This window comes from Cherax quadricarinatus, chromosome 56 (assembly GCF_038502225.1).
Source record: "Cherax quadricarinatus isolate ZL_2023a chromosome 56, ASM3850222v1, whole genome shotgun sequence".
NCBI classification, from domain to species: Eukaryota; Metazoa; Arthropoda; class Malacostraca; order Decapoda; family Parastacidae; genus Cherax; species Cherax quadricarinatus.
The window spans coordinates 20,972,903-20,990,402 of NC_091347.1; the positions used below are offsets into that span (position 1 = coordinate 20,972,903).

Here is a 17,500-nt window from a genome sequence, read left to right on the forward strand (position 1 = left end):
CCACTCCCACTCACCACACACTGCCACCCTCCACTCCCACTCACCACACACTGCCACCCTCCACTCCCACTCACCACACACTGCCACCCTCCACTCCCACTCACCACACACTGCCACCCTCCACTCCCACTCACCACACACTGCCACCCTCCACTCCCACTCACCACACACTGCCACCCTCCACTCCCACTCACCACACACTGCCACCCTCCACTCCCACTCACCACACACTGCCACCCTCCACTCCCACTCACCACACACTGCCACCCTCCACTCCCACTCACCACACACTGCCACCCTCCACTCCCACTCACCACACACTGCCACCCTCCACCACTCACCACACACTGCCACCCTCCACTCCCACTCACCACACACTGCCACCCTCCACTCCCACTCACCACACACTGCCACCCTCCACTCCCACTCACCACACACTGCCACCCTCCACTCCCAATCACCACACACTGCCACCCTCCACTCCCACTCACCACACCCTCCACTCCCACTCACCACACCCTCCACTCCCACTCACCACACCCTCCACTCCCACTCACCACACCCTCCACTCCCACTCACCACACCCTCCACTCCCACTCACCACACACTGCCACCCTCCACTCCCACTCACCACACACTGCCACCCTCCACTCCCACTCACCACACACTGCCACCCTCCACTCCCACTCACCACACACTGCCACCCTCCACTCCCACTCACCACACACTGCCACCCTCCACTCCCACTCACCACACACTGCCACCCTCCACTCCCACTCACCACACACTGCCACCCTCCACCACTCACCACACACTGCCACCCTCCACTCCCACTCACCACACACTGCCACCCTCCACTCCCACTCACCACACACTGCCACCCTCCACTCCCACTCACCACACACTGCCACCCTCCACTCCCAATCACCACACACTGCCACCCTCCACTCCCACTCACCACACACTGCCACCCTCCACTCCCACTCACCACACACTGCCACCCTCCACTCCCACTCACCACACACTGCCACCCTCCACCACTCACCACACACTGCCACCCTCCACTCCCACTCACCACACACTGCCACCCTCCACTCCCACTCACCACACACTGCCACCCTCCACTCCCACTCACCACACACTGCCACCCTCCACTCCCAATCACCACACACTGCCACCCTCCACTCCCACTCACCACACACTGCCACCCTCCACTCCCACTCACCACACACTGCCACCCTCCACTCCCACTCACCACACACTGCCACCCTCCACTCCCAATCACCACACACTGCCACCCTCCACTCCCACTCACCACACACTGCCACCCTCCACTCCCACTCACCACACACTGCCACCCTCCACTCCCACTCACCACACACTGCCACCCTCCACTCCCACTCACCACACACTGCCACCCTCCACTCCCACTCACCACACACTGCCACCCTCCACTCCCACTCACCACACACTGCCACCCTCCACTCCCACTCACCACACACTGCCACCCTCCACTCCCACTCACCACACACTGCCACCCTCCACCACTCACCACACACTGCCACCCTCCACTCCCACTCACCACACACTGCCACCCTCCACTCCCACTCACCACACACTGCCACCCTCCACTCCCACTCACCACACACTGCCACCCTCCACTCCCAATCACCACACACTGCCACCCTCCACTCCCACTCACCACACACTGCCACCCTCCACTCCCACTCACCACACACTGCCACCCTCCACTCCCACTCACCACACACTGCCACCCTCCACTCCCACTCACCACACACTGCCACCCTCCACTCCCACTCACCACACACTGCCACCCTCCACTCCCACTCACCACACACTGCCACCCTCCACTCCCACTCACCACACACTGCCACCCTCCACTCCCACTCACCACACCCTCCACTCCCACTCACCACACCCTCCACTCCCACTCACCACACCCTCCACTCCCACTCACCACACACTGCCACCAGATATACAATATAGTATTGGAACAATACTGAGGTGTAGGGCTGGCAGCAGGTGTGTCCTGTGGTACAGACAGCACTGGCAGCAGGTGTGTCCTGGGGTACAGACAGCACTGGCAGCAGGTGTGTCCAGGGGTACAGACAGCACTGGCAGCAGGTGTGTCCTGGGGTACAAACAGCACTGGCAGCAGGTGTGTCCTGGGGTACAGACAGCACTGGCAGCAGGTGTGTCCAGGGGTACAAACAGCACTGGCAGCAGGTGTGTCCTGGGGTACAGACAGCACTGGCAGCAGGTGTGTCCTGGGGTACAGACAGCACTGGCAGCAGGTGTGTCCTGGGGTACAGACAGCACTGGCAGCAGGTGTGTCCTGGGGTACAGACAGCACTGGCAGCAGGTGTGTCCAGGGGTACAGACAGCACTGGCAGCAGGTGTGTCCAGGGGTACAGACAGCACTGGCAGCAGGTGTGTCCTGGGGTACAGACAGCACTGGCAGCAGGTGTGTCCAGGGGTACAGACAGCACTGGCAGCAGGTGTGTCCTGGGGTACAGACAGCACTGGCAGCAGGTGTGTCCAGGGGTACAGACAGCACTGGCAGCAGGTGTGTCCTGGGGTACAGACAGCACTGGCAGCAGGTGTGTCCTGGGGTACAGACAGCACTGGCAGCAGGTGTGTCCAGGGGTACAGACAGCACTGGCAGCAGGTGTGTCCAGGGGTACAGACAGCACTGGCAGCAGGTGTGTCCAGAGGTGTAGACAGCACTGGCAGCAGGTGTGTCCTGGGGTACAGACAGCACTGGCAGCAGGTGTGTCCAGAGGTGTAGACAGCACTGGCAGCAGGTGTGTCCTGGGGTACAGACAGCACTGGCAGCAGGTGTGTCCAGGGGTGTAGACAGCACTGACAACAGGTGTAGCGGTGTAAGGTCACTACGTCTCAGTAAGACTATCAGCAACAGCTGTCAGCACAAGACAGCAAGCAGTCAGCCAGTCAGTAGCAGTTGACCCTGCCCTCTGAACACTACTTTCAGTTCTCGGTCTCAAAACGTTGCTTCTTCCGCTCGAAACGTTGCTTCTTGCTGTTGAGGTGAACCAAGGGGAGGTTCTATAGGCGCCGCTGCGGTTCAAGACATAACAGGGAGGCCTACCCTCTAAGCCTACACAGCAACGCGACAGTTTCACAGTGGCCAGGGAAAAAAAAAAAGTCTCCGCACGTTTCTGCAGCATTAGGCAAGTCTCGTTGTGCGAAACATCTCTCACAACGAAGAGACCCAAATGTTGCAGCAGTGTGTCGTTCGTGGGGGTTTTGTTTATTAAGAATACAAACCAAAGAAATACATTCATTTAGATTCTTATGTTAAACTGAGTGACGGTGTTGTGTCTTGGTCCAGAGTGGAGGATACCAGAGTGGAGGATACCAGAGTGGAGGATACCAGAGTGGAGGATACCAGAGTGGAGGATACCAGAGTGGAGGATACCAGAGTGGAGGATACCAGAGTGGAGGATACCAGAGTGGAGGATACCAGAGTGGAGGATACCAGAGTGGAGGATACCAGAGTGGAGGATACCTGAGTGGAGGATACCAGAGTGGAGGATACCAGAGTGGAGGATACCAGAGTGGAGGATACCAGAGTGGAGGATACCAGAGTGGAGGATACCAGAGTGGAGGATACCAGAGTGGAGGATACCAGAGTGGAGGATACCAGAGTGGAGGATACCTGAGTGGAGGATACCAGAGTGGAGGATACCAGAGTGGAGGATACCAGAGTGGAGGATACCAGAGTGGAGGATACCAGAGTGGAGGATACCAGAGTGGAGGATACCAGAGTGGAGGATACCAGAGTGGAGGATACCAGAGTGGAGGATACCAGAGTGGAGGATACCAGAGTGGAGGATACCTGAGTGGAGGATACCAGAGTGGAGGATACCAGAGTGGAGGATACCAGAGTGGAGGATACCAGAGTGGAGGATACCAGAGTGGAGGATACCAGAGTGGAGGATACCAGAGTGGAGGATACCTGAGTGGAGGATACCAGAGTGGAGGATACCAGAGTGGAGGATACCAGAGTGGAGGATACCAGAGTGGAGGATACCAGAGTGGAGGATACCAGAGTGGAGGATACCAGAGTGGAGGATACCTGAGTGGAGGATACCAGAGTGGAGGATACCAGAGTGGAGGATACCAGAGTGGAGGATACCAGAGTGGAGGATACCAGAGTGGAGGATACCTGAGTGGAGGATACCAGAGTGGAGGATACCAGAGTGGAGGATACCAGAGTGGAGGATACCAGAGTGGAGGATACCAGAGTGGAGGATACCAGAGTGGAGGATACCAGAGTGGAGGATACCAGAGTGGAGGATACCAGAGTGGAGGATACCAGAGTGGAGGATACCTGAGTGGAGGATACCAGAGTGGAGGATACCAGAGTGGAGGATACCAGAGTGGAGGATACCTGAGTGGAGGATACCAGAGTGGAGGATACCAGAGTGGAGGATACCAGAGTGGAGGATACCAGAGTGGAGGATACCAGAGTGGAGGATACCAGAGTGGAGGATACCAGAGTGGAGGATACCAGAGTGGAGGATACCAGAGTGGAGGATACCAGAGTGGAGGATACCAGAGTGGAGGATACCTGAGTGGAGGATACCAGAGTGGAGGATACCAGAGTGGAGGATACCAGAGTGGAGGATACCAGAGTGGAGGATACCAGAGTGGAGGATACCAGAGTGGAGGATACCAGAGTGGAGGATACCAGAGTGGAGGATACCTGAGTGGAGGATACCAGAGTGGAGGATACCAGAGTGGAGGATACCAGAGTGGAGGATACCTGAGTGGAGGATACCAGAGTGGAGGATACCAGAGTGGAGGATACCAGAGTGGAGGATACCAGAGTGGAGGATACCAGAGTGGAGGATACCAGAGTGGAGGATACCAGAGTGGAGGATACCAGAGTGGAGGATACCAGAGTGGAGGATACCTGAGTGGAGGATACCAGAGTGGAGGATACCAGAGTGGAGGATACCAGAGTGGAGGATACCTGAGTGGAGGATACCAGAGTGGAGGATACCAGAGTGGAGGATACCAGAGTGGAGGATACCAGAGTGGAGGATACCAGAGTGGAGAATACCAGAGTGGAGGATACCAGAGTGGAGGATACCAGAGTGGAGGATACCAGAGTGGAGGATACCAGAGTGGAGGATACCTGAGTGGAGGATACCAGAGTGGAGGATACCAGAGTGGAGGATACCAGAGTGGAGGATACCAAAGTGGAGGATACCAGAGTGGAGGATACCTGAGTGGAGGATACCAGAGTGGAGGATACCAGAGTGGAGGATACCTGAGTGGAGGATACCAGAGTGGAGGATACCTGAGTGGAGGATACCAGAGTGGAGGATACCAGAGTGGAGGATACCAGAGTGGAGGATACCTGAGTGGAGGATACCAGAGTGGAGGATACCAGAGTGGAGGATACCAGAGTGGAGGATACCAGAGTGGAGGATACCAGAGTGGAAGATACCAGAGTGGAGGATACCAGAGTGGACGATACCAGAGTGGAGGATACCAGAGTGGAGGATACCAGAGTGGAGGATACCAGAGTGGAGGATACCAGAGTGGAGGATACCAGAGTGGAGGATACCAGAGTGGAGGATACCAGAGTGGAGGATACCAGAGTGGAGGATACCAGAGTGGAGGATACCAGAGTGGAGGATACCAGAGTGGAGGATACCAGAGTGGAAGATACCAGAGTGGAGGATACCAGAGTGGAGGATACCAGAGTGGAAGATACCAGAGTGGAGGATACCAGAGTGGAGGATACCAGAGTGGAGGATACCAGAGTGGAGGATACCAGAGTGGAGGATACCAGAGTGGAGGATACCAGAGTGGAGGATACCAGAGTGGAGGATACCAGAGTGGAGGATACCAGAGTGGAGGATACCAGAGTGGAGGATACCAGAGTGGAGGATACCAGAGTGGAGGATACCAGAGTGGAGGATACCAGAGTGGAAGATACCAGAGTGGAGGATACCAGAGTGGAGGATACCAGAGTGGAGGATACCAGAGTGGAGGATACCAGAGTGGAGGATACCAGAGTGGAGGATACCAGAGTGGAGGATACCTGAGTGGAGGATACCAGAGTGGAGGATACCAGAGTGGAGGATACCAGAGTGGAGGATACCAGAGTGGAGGATACCAGAGTGGAGGATACCAGAGTGGAGGATACCAGAGTGGAGGATACCAGAGTGGAGGATACCAGAGTGGAGGATACCAGAGTGGAGGATACCAGAGTGGAAGATACCAGAGTGGAGGATACCTGAGTGGAGGATACCTGAGTGGATGGTGGTGGATCAGGGCCTGGTCAACCAGGTCTCGTGGTGGATCATGGTCTGTCAACCAGGTCTCATGGTGGATCACAGTCTGATCAACCAGGCCTCATGGTGGATCATGGTCTGTCAACCAGGCCTCATGGTGGATCATGGTCTGTCAACCAGGCCTCATGGTGGATCATGGTCTGTCAACCAGGCCTCATGGTGGATCATGGTCTGTCAACCAGGCCTCATGGTGGATCAGGGTGTGGTCAACCAGGTCTCGTGGTGGATCAGAGCCTGGTCAACCAGGTCTCGTGGTGGATCAGGGCCTGGTCAACCAGGTCTCGTGGTGGATCAGGGCCTGGTCAACCAGGTCTCGTGGTGGATCAGGGTCTGATCAACCAGGTCTCGTGGTGGATCAGGGTCTGATCAACCAGGTCTCGTGGTGGATCAGGACCTGATCAACCAGGTCTCGTGGTGGATCAGGGTCTGATCAACCAAGCTGTTACTGCTGGCCGCACGCAGTCAGACGTAGGAACCACAACCCGGCTGGTCAGGTACTGACGTTAGGAGCCACTCCAGATACCTGAATGTTAGTGTAGGATAGCTAAGTATCTGTGAGCGCATCACTGACCCATCAGGTCACACAGGGAGATCAGATCATGGCAGTATAATCTAGGCGAGTCATTATCACTCAGTGATAAACACTGTGTACCATCACCACTGTTGTTACTGGTAGATGGTGAAGCTAAGACACTGACAGCTGCGTTACCAACACCTCTACACTGACAGCTGCGTTACCAACACCTCTACACTGACAGCTGCGTTACCAGCACCTCTACACTGACAGCTGCGTTACCAGCACCTCTACACTGACAGCTGCGTTACCAGCACCTCTACACTGACAGCTGCGTTACCAACACCTCTACACTGACAGCTGCGTTACCAGCACCTCTACACTGACAGCTGCGTTACCAACACCTCTACACTGACAGCTGCGTTACCAACACCTCTACACTGACAGCTGCGTTACCAACACCTCTACACTGACAGCTGCGTTACCAACACCTCTACACTGACAGCTGCGTTACCAGCACCTCTACACTGACAGCTGCGTTACCAGCACCTCTACACTGACAGCTGCGTTACCAACACCTCTACACTGACAGCTGCGTTACCAGCACCTCTACACTGACAGCTGCGTTACCAACACCTCTACACTGACAGCTGCGTTACCAACACCTCTACACTGACAGCTGCGTTACCAACACCTCTACACTGACAGCTGAGGTACCAACACCTCTACACTGACAGCTGCGTTACCAACACCTCTACACTGACAGCTGAGGTACCAACACCTCTACACTGACAGCTGCGTTACCAACACCTCTACACTGACAGCTGCGTTACCAACACCTCTACACTGACAGCTGCGTTACCAACACCTCTACACTGACAGCTGCGTTACCAACACATCTACACTGACAGCTGCGATACCAACACCTCTACACTGACAGCTGCGTTACCAACACCTCTACACTGACAGCTGCGATACCATCACCTCTACACTGACAGCTGCGTTACCAACACCTCTACACTGACAGCTGCGTTACCAACACCTCTACACTGACAGCTGCGATACCAACACCTCTACACTGACAGCTGCGTTACCAACACCTCTACACTGACAGCTGCGTTACCAACACCTACACTGACAGCTGCGTTACCAACACCTCTACACTGACAGCTACGTTACCAACACCTCTACACTGACAGCTGCGTTACCAACACCTCTACACTGACAGCTGCGTTACCAACACCTCTACACTGACAGCTGCGTTACCAACACCTCTACACTGACAGCTGCGTTACCAACACCTCTACACTGACAGCTGCGTTACCAACACCTCTACACTGACAGCTGCGTTACCAACACCTCTACACTGACAGCTGCGTTACCAACACCTCTACAATGACAGCTGCGTTACCAACACCTCTACACTGACAGCTGCGTTACCAACACCTCTACACTGACAGCTGCGTTACCAACACCTCTACACTGACAGCTGCGTTACCAACACCTCTGCACTGACAGCTACGTTACCAACACCTCTACACTGACAGCTGCGTTACCAACACCTCTACACTGACAGCTGCGTTACCAACACCTCTACACTGACAGCTGCGTTACCAACACCTCTACACTGACAGCTGCGATACCAACACCTCTACACTGACAGCTGCGTTACCAACACCTCTACACTGACAGCTGCGATACCAACACCTCTACACTGACAGCTGCGTTACCAACACCTCTACACTGACAACTGCGTTACCAACACCTCTACACTGACAGCTGCGTTACCAACACCTCTACACTGACAGCTGCGTTACCAACACATCTACACTGACAACTGCGTTACCAACACCTCTACACTGACAGCTGCATTACCAACACCTCTACACTGACAGCTGCGTTACCAACACCTCTACACTGACAGCTGCGTTACCAACACCTCTACACTGACAGCTGCGTTACCAACACCTCTACACTGATAGCTGCGTTACCAACACCTCTACACTGACAACTGCGTTACCAACACCTCTACACTAACAGCTGCGTTACCAACACCTCTACACTGACAGCTGCGTTACCAACACCTCTACACTGACAACTGCGTTACCAACACCTCTACACTGACAGCTGCGTTACCAACACCTCTACACTGATAGCTGCGTTACCAACACCTCTACACTGACAGCTGCGTTACCAACACCTCTACACTGACAGCTGCGTTACCAACACCTCTACACTGACAGCTGCGTTACCAACACCTCTACACTGACAACTGCGTTACCAACACCTCTACACTGACAGCTGCGTTACCAACACCTCTTCACTGACAGCTGCGTTACCAACACCTCTACACTGACAGCTGCGTTACCAACGCCTCTACACTGACAACTGCGTTACCAACACCTCTACATTGACAGCTATGTTACCAACACCTCTACACTGACAGCTGCGTTATCAACACCTCTATACTGACAGCTGCGTTGCCAACATCTCTACATTGACATCTGCGTTACCAACACCTCTACACTGACAGCTGCGTTAGCAGCACCTCTACATTGACAGCTGCGTTACCAACACCTCTACACTGACAGCTGCGTTACCAACACCTCTACACTGACAGCTGCGTTACCAACACCTCTACACTGACAACTGCGTTACCAACACCTCTACATTGACAGCTACGTTACCAACACCTCTACACTGACAGCTGCGTTATCAACACCTCTATACTGACAGCTGCGTTACCAACACCTCTACATTGACAGCTGCGTTACCAACACCTCTACACTGACAGCTGCGTTACCAATACCTCTACACTGACAGCTGCGTTACCAACACCTCTACACTGACAGCTGCGTTACCAACACCTCTACACTGACAGCTGCGATACCAACACCTCTACACTGACAGCTGCGTTACCAACACCTCTACACTGACAGCTGCGATACCAACACCTCTACACTGACAGCTGCGTTACCAACACCTCTACACTGACAACTGCGTTACCAACACCTCTACACTGACAGCTGCGTTACCAACACCTCTACACTGACAGCTGCGTTACCAACACATCTACACTGACAACTGCGTTACCAACACCTCTACACTGACAGCTGCATTACCAACACCTCTACACTGACAGCTGCGTTACCAACACCTCTACACTGACAGCTGCGTTACCAACACCTCTACACTGACAGCTGCGTTACCAACACCTCTACACTGATAGCTGCGTTACCAACACCTCTACACTGACAACTGCGTTACCAACACCTCTACACTAACAGCTGCGTTACCAACACCTCTACACTGACAGCTGCGTTACCAACACCTCTACACTGACAACTGCGTTACCAACACCTCTACACTGACAGCTGCGTTACCAACACCTCTACACTGATAGCTGCGTTACCAACACCTCTACACTGACAGCTGCGTTACCAACACCTCTACACTGACAGCTGCGTTACCAACACCTCTACACTGACAGCTGCGTTACCAACACCTCTACACTGACAACTGCGTTACCAACACCTCTACACTGACAGCTGCGTTACCAACACCTCTTCACTGACAGCTGCGTTACCAACACCTCTACACTGACAGCTGCGTTACCAACGCCTCTACACTGACAACTGCGTTACCAACACCTCTACATTGACAGCTATGTTACCAACACCTCTACACTGACAGCTGCGTTATCAACACCTCTATACTGACAGCTGCGTTGCCAACATCTCTACATTGACATCTGCGTTACCAACACCTCTACACTGACAGCTGCGTTAGCAGCACCTCTACATTGACAGCTGCGTTACCAACACCTCTACACTGACAGCTGCGTTACCAACACCTCTACACTGACAGCTGCGTTACCAACACCTCTACACTGACAACTGCGTTACCAACACCTCTACATTGACAGCTACGTTACCAACACCTCTACACTGACAGCTGCGTTATCAACACCTCTATACTGACAGCTGCGTTACCAACACCTCTACATTGACAGCTGCGTTACCAACACCTCTACACTGACAGCTGCGTTACCAATACCTCTACACTGACAGCTGCGTTACCAACACCTCTACACTGACAGCTGCGTTACCAACACCTCTACACTGACAGCTGAGGTACCAACACCTCTACATTGACAGCTGCGTTACCAACACCTACACTGACAGCTGCATCACCAACACTTCTACACTGACAGCTGCATTACCAACACCTCTACACTGACAGCTGCGTTACCAATACATCTACACTGACAGCTGCGTTACCAACACCTCTACACTGACAGCTGCGTTACCAAAACCTCTTCATTGACAGCTGCGTTACCAACACCTCTACACTGACAGCTGCGTTACCAACACCTCTACACTGACAGCTGCGTTAGCAACACCTCTACACTGACAGCTACGTCACCATCACCTACATAGAGAGAGAGAGAGAGAGAGAGAGAGAGAGAGAGAGAGAGAGAGAGAGAGAGAGAGAGAGAGAGAGAGAGAGAGAGAGAGAGAGAGAGAGAGAGAGAGAGAGAGAGAAGGGAGGGAGGGTATGAAGATGAATGGAGGGTAGCGGGAGGGAGGGTCGGCAGGAGGGTGATATAAGGGAGTGTTAAGGTCATGGTCAGGTCTGAAAAGGTCACACCAGGTCGAATTTGATGAAGCCAAGACCATTATGTGTGACTTGTCCTGCTGGCCATTCAGCGAGCCAGACTTACTGGCCACTAAGAAAGCATAAGGTATTGGCCACTCAGAGAGCATAAGACACTGGCCACTCAGCGAGCCCGACTTATTGGCCACTCAGACAGCATAAGACTGACCACTCAGAGAGCATAAGTTACTGAACACTTAGCATAAGTTACTGGACACTCAGAGAGCATAAGTTACTAGCCAGTCAGAGAGCATAAGTTACTTGCCAGTCAGAGAGCATAAGTTACTGGCCAGTCAGAGAGCATAAGTTACTGGATAATCAGAGACCATAAGGCACTGACCACTCAGAGAGCATAAGTTACTGGACATTCGGAGATCATAAGTTACTGGCCACTCAGAGAGTGTGATTTACTGGCCAATCAGAGAGCATAAGTTACTGGCCACTCAGAGAGTGTGACTTACTGGCCACTCAGAGAGCATAAGTTACTGGCCACTCAGGAAGCATTAACGACAGTTCCCTGTACAGAGAGTCACGTTACGCTCACTCAGGCGGCGCACATTTTCCCGCACTATTTGGTGCATGACGGTGGCGGCGCATGACTGCCGCAGCCCACAACAATCTTACTGATAATTCCACAACAATACCGCCATCACATTTTTATCGAACAATAGCAAAATATAAAAATAACAATAATCCACGTCACTTTCTATATAGTTTATATAACATTTTCATGAGAGTTGTTGGTGAGTGAGGCTGATCATCCACACTGTTGGTGCCAGAGATGCGCAAGTCAACCAGTAATATAATAAGGGGACAAAGGAGAGTGTAAAAATTATATGAGAATAATCCTGTTGAGTATACAAGGTGAAATGTATAGTAGAGTTATTATTGAAAGAATTAAGAGTAAGAATGAGAGCTGGATCGCAGATGAACAAGAAGGATTTAGCAAGGGTAGGGGGTGTGTAGACCAAGTGTTTACACTGAAATATATAGGTGAACAGTAATTAGATAAGCGTAAAGAGGATTTTGTGGGATTTATGGATTTGGAAAAGGCGTATAATAGGGTGGATAGGGAAGCAATGTGGCGGATGTTGCAAATGTGTGGAATAGGAGGTAGGTTACTATAAGCAGGGAATTATTTTTTACGAGGCTAGTGAGGCTGAGTATGTAGGAGAAAGGGAGATTATTTCCCAGTAAAAGTAGGTCTTAGACAAGGATGTCACCATGGTTGTTCAGTATATTTATAGATGGAGTTGTAAGAGAAGCAAATGCTCAGCTGTTGGCAAGAGGTTTGGAGTTAAAAAGATAAAGAATCTAACACAAAGTGGGAGTTGACACAGTTGCTCTTTGCTGATGACACTGTGCTTTTGGCAGATTCTGAAGAGAAGTTGCAGAGGTTGGTGGATGAGTTTGGTAAGGTGTATAAAAGGATATTAAAAGTGAACATAAGAAAGAATAAGGTGATGAGGATAACAAAAAAAATAGGTAATGGAAGATTGGATATCAGATTGGAGGGAGAGAGTATGGAGGAGGTGAATGTGTTCAGATATTTGGGAGTGGACGTGTCAGTAGATGAGTCTATGAAAGATGAGGTGAATCATAGAATTGATGAGGGAAAAAGGTGAGTGGTGCACTTAGGAGTCTGTGGAGACAAAGTACTTTGTCCTTGGAGGCAAAGAGGGGAATGTATGCGAGTATAGTTACACCAACGCTCGTATATGGGTGTGAAGCATGGGTGGTGAATGTTGCAACAAGGAGAAGGCTGGAGGCAGTGGAGATGTCATGTCTGAGGGCAATGTGTGGCGTGAATACAATGCAGAGAATTCGTAGTTTGGAAATTAGGAGAAGGTGCGGTATTACCAAAACTATTATCCAGAGGGCTGAGGAGGGGTTGTTGAGGTGGTTCAGACATGTAGAGAGGCTGGAACAAAATAGACTTCGATAGTGTATAAATCTGTAGTGGAGGGAAGGCGGGGTAGGGGTCGGGCTAGTAAAAGTTGGAGGGAGAGGGTCAAGGAGGTTTTGTGTGCCAGTAACTGGTGTAATATTACCAGTAACTGGTGTAATATTACCAGTAACTGGTGTAATATTACCAGTAGTTGGTGTAATATTACCAGTAACTGATGTAATATTACCATTAACTGTTGTAATATTACCAGTAACTGGTGTAATATTACCAGTAACTGGTGTAATATTACCAGTAACTGGTGTAATATTACCAGTAACTGATGTAATATTACCATTAACTGTTGTAATATTACCAGTAACTGGTGTAATATTACCAGTAACTGGTGTAATATTACCAGTAGTTGGTGTAATATTACCAGTAACTGATGTAATATTACCATTAACTGTTGTAATATTACCAGTAACTGGTGTAATATTACCAGTAACTGGTGTAATATTACCAGTAACTGTTATTACCAGTAACTGTTATTACCAGTAACTGTTGTAATATTACCAGTAACTGTTATTACCAGTAACTGGTGTAATATTTCCAGTAACTGTTATTACCAGTAACTGGTGTAATATTACCAGTAACTGTTATTACCAGTAACTGATGTAATATTACCAGTAACTGTTGTAATATTACCAGTAACTGTTATTACCAGTAACTGTTGTAATATTACCAGTAACTGTTGTAATATTACCAGTAACTGTTATTACCAGTAACTGGTGTAATATTACCAGTAACTGTTATTACCAGTAACTGTTATTACCAGTAACTGATGTAATATTACCAGTAACTGTTATTACCAGTAACTGGTGTAATATTACCAGTAACTGTTGTAATATTACCAGTAACTGTTGTAATATTACCAGTAACTGTTATTACCAGTAACTGGTGTAATATTACCAGTAACTGTTATTACCAGTAACTGGTGTAATATTACCAGTAACTGTTATTACCAGTAACTGGTGTAATATTACCAGTAACTGTTATTACCAGTAACTGGTGTAATATTACCAGTAACTGTTATTTCCAGTAACTGGTGTAATATTACCAGTAACTGTTGTAATATTACCAGTAACTGTTGTAATATTATCAGTAACTGTTATTACCAGTAACTGTTATTACCAGTAACTGTTATTACCAGTAACTGTTATTACCAGTAACTGATGTAATATTACCAGTAACTGTTATTACCAGTAACTGGTGTAATATTACCAGTAACTGTTATTACCAGTAGCTGGTGTAATATTACCATTAACTGTTATTACCAGTAACTGGTGTAATATTACCAGTAACTGTTGTAATATTACCAGTAACTGGTGTAATATTACCAGTAACTGTTATTACCAGTAACTGATGTAATATTACCAGTAACTGTTATTACCAGTAACTGATGTAATATTACCAGTAACTGTTATTACCAGTAACTGATGTAATATTACCAGTAACTGTTATTACCAGTAACTGTTATTACCAGTAACTGTTATTACCAGTAACTGTTATTACCAGTAACTGTTATTACCAGTAACTGATGTAATATTGCCAGTAACTGTTATTACCAGTAACTGATGTAATATTACCAGTAACTGTTATTACCAGTAACTGTTATTACCAGTAACTGTTATTACCAATAACTGTTATTACCAGTAACTGGTGTAATATTACCAGTAACTGTTATTACCAGTAACTGGTGTAATATTACCAGTAACTGTTATTACCAGTAACTGTTATTACCAGTAACTGATGTAATATTACCAGTAACTGTTATTACCAGTAACTGTTATTACCAGTAAATGTTATTACCAGTAACTGATGTAATATTACCAGTAACTGTTATTACCAGTAACTGATGTAATATTACCAGTAACTGTTATTACCAGTAACTGTTATTACCAGTAAATGTTATTACCAGTAACTGATGTAATATTACCAGTAACTGTTATTACCAGTAACTGATGTAATATTACCAGTAACTGTTATTACCAGTAACTGTTATTACCAGTAACTGTTATTACCAGTAACTGATGTAATATTACCAGTAACTGTTATTACCAGTAACTGTTATTACCAGTAACTGATGTAATATTACCAGTAACTGTTATTACCAGTAACTGTTATTACCAGTAACTGGTGTAATATTACCAGTAACTGGTGTAATATTACCAGTAACTGTTATTACCAATAACTGTTATTACCAGTAACTGGTGTAATATTACCAGTAACTGTTATTACCAATAACTGTTATTACCAGTAACTGGTGTAATATTACCAGTAACTGATGTAATATTACCAGTAACTGTTATTACCAGTAACTGACGTAATATTACCAGTAACTGTTATTACCAGTAACTGGTGTAATATTACCAGTAACTGTTATTACCAGTAACTGGTGTAATATTACCAGTAACTGATGTAATATTACCAATAACTGTTATTACCAGTAACTGGTGTAATATTACCAGTAACTGTTATTACCAGTAACTTGTGTAATATTACCAGTAACTGGTGTAATATTACCAGTAACTGGTGTAATATTACCAGTAACTGATGTAATATTACCATTAACTGTTGTAATATTACCAGTAACTGGTGTAATATTACCAGTAACTGGTGTAATATTACCAGTAGTTGGTGTAATATTACCAGTAACTGATGTAATATTACCATTAACTGTTGTAATATTACCAGTAACTGGTGTAATATTACCAGTAACTGGTGTAATATTACCAGTAACTGTTATTACCAGTAACTGTTGTAATATTACCAGTAACTGTTATTACCAGTAACTGGTGTAATATTTCCAGTAACTGTTATTACCAGTAACTGGTGTAATATTACCAGTAACTGTTATTACCAGTAACTGATGTAATATTACCAGTAACTGTTGTAATATTACCAGTAACTGTTATTACCAGTAACTGTTGTAATATTACCAGTAACTGTTGTAATATTACCAGTAACTGTTATTACCAGTAACTGGTGTAATATTACCAGTAACTGTTATTACCAGTAACTGTTATTACCAGTAACTGATGTAATATTACCAGTAACTGTTATTACCAGTAACTGGTGTAATATTACCAGTAACTGTTGTAATATTACCAGTAACTGTTGTAATATTACCAGTAACTGTTATTACCAGTAACTGGTGTAATATTACCAGTAACTGTTATTACCAGTAACTGGTGTAATATTACCAGTAACTGTTATTACCAGTAACTGGTGTAATATTACCAGTAACTGTTATTACCAGTAACTGGTGTAATATTACCAGTAACTGTTATTTCCAGTAACTGGTGTAATATTACCAGTAACTGTTGTAATATTACCAGTAACTGTTGTAATATTACCAGTAACTGTTATTACCAGTAACTGTTATTACCAGTAACTGTTATTACCAGTAACTGATGTAATATTACCAGTAACTGTTATTACAAGTAACTGGTGTAATATTACCAGTAACTGTTATTACCAGTAGCTGGTGTAATATTACCATTAACTGTTATTACCAGTAACTGGTGTAATATTACCAGTAACTGTTATTACCAGTAACTGTTGTAATATTACCAGTAACTGGTGTAATATTACCAGTAACTGTTATTACCAGTAACTGATGTAATATTACCAGTAACTGTTATTACCAGTAACTGATGTAATATTACCAGTAACTGTTATTACCAGTAACTGATGTAATATTACCAGTAACTGTTATTACCAGTAACTGTTATTACCAGTAACTGTTATTACCAGTAACTGATGTAATATTGCCAGTAACTGTTATTACCAGTAACTGATGTAATATTACCAGTAACTGTTATTACCAGTAACTGTTATTACCAGTAACTGTTATTACCAGTAACTGGTGTAATATTACCAGTAACTGTTATTACCAGTAACTGTTATTACCAGTAACTGATGTAATATTGCCAGTAACTGTTATTACCAGTAACTGATGTAATATTACCAGTAACTGTTATTACCAGTAACTGTTATTACCAGTAACTGTTATTACCAATAACTGTT

At 47.6% G+C, this 17,500-nt stretch overlaps 1 protein-coding gene across 1 annotated transcript in view; it reads left to right on the plus strand.

Moving 5' to 3' along the window:
• The window catches only part of Nep2 (Neprilysin 2), a 211,415-nt gene that overhangs the window by 40,699 nt on the left and 153,216 nt on the right, over nt 1–17,500 (plus strand). The gene's annotated exons all lie outside the window — the stretch shown is intronic.